Genomic DNA, 5,105 nt, shown 5'->3' with positions numbered 1-5,105 from the left:
TCAGCCCCCTCCCGTCGAGACTACCAACCTCTTTCACAAACCAACCCATAACCCTAGCCGCCTAAGGGAAACATTCGGCCATCCCTGAAACCGTGCACTCCTTATAATTCCAGCATCGTATCACCTCAATTTACAGCCTACACACCCTTAGAAATCATGAAAATCGGCAACCCCTTGCAACAATACATGAAAACGTGAGTAGCACACAAGATATACGCATATACGTGTCAAAATCTTTGCAAAAACGATGCTACAATAGGAGCCAACAAAATTTCATGCAAAAACATAAATAACAGCATATAAACAAGTTGTAAATGATGATAGGAGATACATGGCGTGCCTTTGCGTTTAAATGATTAAAATCTTGAATATCTACGAGTGAAACGTGAACCGGAGAGGCGGGGAAGACGTTTTCTTGAAAATAATGAGGGGGCTGAAGCTTGCTGCTGAAAAAGGGAGGGAATGCAGCTGTTTTCACGTGAAGGAGCTGCTGCAAAGAAAGGTGGGCATACAAGGTAGGTTTAGGGCTTAGTTTAGGTGTTAATTAGTTTAAATAAATGTACTAATGGGCCCATATTACATTTAAGAAGTATTAAAAGGGTTTTGAGCCCCTTAAGCTATAAAACCAATCCAAAAATCCCAATAACACTCCCGAAAAATATTTCGTTTAGACACGTTTTTGAAAATATTGCCTGAGCCCTCAAAAAGTCCCCCGATTCGCTAAATTTTGCGTACCGGCTAAAAATATCCTATCCGGGTAAAAATACCCAACCAATGCTCATTTTCGAAATTCATGCTTAAAAACCCTCATAATAAATAACTAAAATAATTATTCAATAAAAATATTTTTTCCTGAATATCCCCGGCCTCCGTTCCTCGTTCGAGTGTGAAATGCAACTTAAAATCCTAATACATGAATCTTTAATAAACAATTAATTAAAACACAAATTCATGAAATAAACATGCATTTAATTCCTTAAACTAATTTAATAAATACAAAAAAAAATTAATAACTGCATGCATGTGGTTCACGTGGATCTTCAAATTTTCGGAACTTTACACATTTTCTTTTGGATATTCCAATAATAGTTTGTAGGATATTTTTGAAAACAAGTTGTGCAAGGTTCCTACGAAGGGTTGTGCCACCACCAGTTCTGAATCATTCGTCAAGCCTCGAGCGAAACGATCTCGACTTTTTTTAATAAATCATAAACTCGAAAATAATAAATAATATAACTTAACAATTTCATAATCATAATAATTTAACATTTAAAATCTCAAGTGTATAAAAATATCCTTAAATCATCAACTAACCAAAAATCCTACGTCGACCTTTAAATGATCAACTAACATAAAATTAAAGCATAAACTCCCTAATAAAATCATTAACAAAAATGTTTAAATCTTTTCTATCAAGCTAGTGCGGAAAATAAAGGTCTCTCGGGAGTGTACTGCAGCACTCGATCCACTCAATCGTCAGCGCCTCATATAATATCATCAACTCCTACATCATACAAACCTAGTGAGTCTAATAACTCAGCACGTTCTTAACATAAATAACAAATAATACATACACAATCACAAGCATTTAAAAAAATCACACTTTTTTTAAAATAGCTTTTAAACAAAAATAAACAATTTAAAATAATTTTAAGCATAAATAAATCATTTAAAACTTTTAAGCATAAATCATATCATAAAATCATAAAAATCGTAAACCTTTCAATCCTTTATCATTTTGGGTGAAGTTTGATCCTTGACAGTGACTAGCTTTTATCCTTTAGTCAACTGATCAGTCTCCAGCACCACATGGCCCATAGGGGTGGGCACTAGGCTCGACCGTGCAAATATGATCGTCGGGGTCCCTCCGGGGCCTTGTCCCGTAAACAAGGTCCTCTGGGACTTGACCCTCACGATATCCCCACAAAATCATATATTATATCATATCATTTGTTACAGTCAATACATCCATCAAAATATTTTTTACTTTTTTTAAAAGCGTAAAATATCGTAACTTTCCTTTGGCAGTAAAAATTGCACAACTTTACTATAAATAATAAAGTATCCTATTCTCGTCAAAATCATCATTTTAAATCATAAAATATCATTTAAGATGCATTATTATCCTTTGGGACGCTGTCAAGCATAAATGTATTACCCCATGGTAAAATGATCGTTTTGCCCCTAAACATAAAAATTATCGATGAATTAGGCTTGAAGGGATATTTAGAACCTTGAAATATCTTGATTATAATGTTATAAGGAATGATAATCAAGGGCATTGGAGGTGAATCAATATTGGGCTTGAAAATCTAAGGATAAGCAAATTTTGGGCACGAAATTCAATTTAAGAAGGGTAGATTGTACGTCCCGAAAATTTGAAGATCCACATGAACCACATACATGCAAGATTATCAAATTTCTTATGTATTTTAATTGCATCTATAAATATGGTACGCATCTTTATATGTTTAAAATATGGTTTTCAACTAGAATGCATAAAACTATGTTTTAAAGGTTATTCGAGTTACGATCGAGTAACGGAGACTGGGGGCCATATTAAGGAAAATATTTTATTAACTAATTATTTTTAATTGTTTAATGTGTGATGTATCTTATACGGAATTTTCGAAAATGAAGCGTTTTGAGGTGTTTACATGTCAAGTCTCATTTTAAATGGTATTCGATTTTCTATGAAAATATGAACTTTTTGAGAACTCGATAATTATTTTCACAAACTTTCCTAAACAAAATATTTTAAATATTACTTAATGGGCTTATTGGGCCTATTATACCATGTTAATAGGTCTAAGCTTACACTATTAGTTAATTAAAATAAAAAGCCCCAAACCCCTCACCCTTCCCATAATCACACACCCATCTCCTAAAATTTTACTAGGACTCCTTCTTCATCAAGCACCACACCCACACACGAAAATTAGAATGGAAACCCATGGAAGGAAATTTCAACAAGGGTCGCCTCTCTCCGCCAACGTTCCTCGCATTTCCAAATGGTTTTTGAGCCTAATATTCACAAAGGCATGTCTTAATCTCCTCTTTCTCATCCATGACATCATAATATGTTTGATGCATGTTTGTCTGAAAAATAGGTTATCCTTTGGTTTATTTTCGTTTTTATGTCATGGCTTGCCTAAAACTCATGTTTTTATGTTCTAAAACTTGTGTTAATGATGCATAAAGGGACTGCCATCGTAAGGCTTTAAGAAGGGAGGTTTTTCCACATGTTTAATGGCACTTAAGTGTGCGTTTAAGGGACGGAAAGATAGGAAAGAATAAGAACAAAAATAGACTCCTAAAGGGCTAGGACTCTTCGACTAGGAGTCTTCGATGGTCACGGCTATCAGCTGCTGATAGGGTGTGTCCAGGAGACCAAAAAGGGGATGTAGGGAGGTTCAGTAGGGTCTTCACAATGCTAGGTGTGAAAGGCTGATGGCTCGAACCAAAAATGTTGGTTATGCATGTGTTAGGGTTCGGCTAAGGAGCGGCTTGCTTCCTAGGTGCGTGCGGCCGTTAGCTGCTATTATGGGTACCTCCAGGGGTCTCAAGAGTGCTGAGCCATGGTCCTAGATAGGCTACACAATGGCTGGTTCGAAGATATGGGGGATCGGGCAATGTGGCTCGTGGTTTTGGCTAGGGGCGATTGACTTTGAGGGGCTGAGGCTTATAGGTTCTTGAGGTCGGTCCAGTGGCTGGTTAGGATAGTGGTTATGGTCCTAGGGTGGAGAACGAGGGGCTTGTCTTGTTGTTAGAAAGCTAGGGTGGAAGGGTGCATGCATGTGAACTAGAGTTTTGGAAAAATAAAAAAGAGATGAAATTCAGAGGTTGTCTAGGCTGATTATAGGGTCCAAATTGGCTTAGTTTGGGTTGAATATTTTATTTGAGGTGTTGTTAAGCTTTGATTCAAGTTTGGTTAAGTTTTAAGTCAATGCGAGTCAAACCCGAGATGTACGTCTTAAGTTTTTTAAAAAACAAATCGAGGAAATTATCAAACACTTAAATTTTAAGTCTACGGAATACTTATGGAAGTTTTTTAAGGTACAAGGTTAATTTGAAAGAATTTGGGACATCGTTTCAAGGTCTAGGGATAATTATGAAAAATTATAAGTTCAGGGCTAAAACAGTCATTTAACACCTGAAAACTGATAGACACCCTGGCAGTGCCCTGAAAGCTGTAAAATATGCTAAAATATTATTTTAAATGTTTTTGAAATTATATGATGAAACGTTGACGCTAAAAGACATGTTGCATGCTTGGTTTAAAATAAAAATAATTTATATAGGCATGAATTTGTATAAGTGATGAAAATATGAAAACTTGAGGAGGTGAAGTGATTGTGACTAATACGATGATATGATTGGAGATATCGTGAAGGAAAGACCCCAGAGGGAGCCCGTTTACGGAGAAGACCATAGAGGGAGCCCGATGATCGTATTTCCATCGACATGATATGATATGATAGGCCGAAGCTCAGTTGACGGGTGAGAGTGTCGCTGATGTCCCAGCCGCCTAGTACTGTGGTTACACGTAGATGGATCTATCGACCTTCAGCTGGAACAAAAATCACAATTAACGATCTGAATTCAATAAAAGGAAAACTTATATGTATATGATGACAAGGAGAATTTATGATGAAAGGAAAAATGTTTACGTTTATACATGTTATGGAAAGCTATTTTAAGTAAAAGAATTTTTATTGTTGTACGTCGATTTATATGTAGTGCTTGTTATCATGGTTGAGGTTTTCCGAGTCAATAGACTCACTAGGTGTGATCGATGCTGGTGAGCATGATGTTGATGTTAGCGGGGGACTTGATGGTTGATCTTGCTGGATTGAAGTTGCACACAAACCGAGGACCAGCGACAGTTTTGCATAAATAAATTACGTTTATGATTTAGGTTATGACTTATGCTAAATTAGTTAAGTTTTTTTTATTATTTTATGGCTTATATGATTTTGAGAGGTTTTTGAGAGGATGCTAGAATTAAGTTATTGTGAAAATGTTAAAGTTAGGATTGTTGACGTTTTACGACTTTGGTTGAATCACTTTCTTTTGGATCTTCAAATAATAGTTTGTTTATTTAT

The sequence above is a fragment of the Primulina tabacum genome, unplaced genomic scaffold (assembly GCF_025594145.1).
Source record: "Primulina tabacum isolate GXHZ01 unplaced genomic scaffold, ASM2559414v2 Contig320, whole genome shotgun sequence".
Taxonomy (NCBI): Eukaryota; Viridiplantae; Streptophyta; class Magnoliopsida; order Lamiales; family Gesneriaceae; genus Primulina; species Primulina tabacum.
This window is presented reverse-complemented; position numbering follows the sequence as displayed.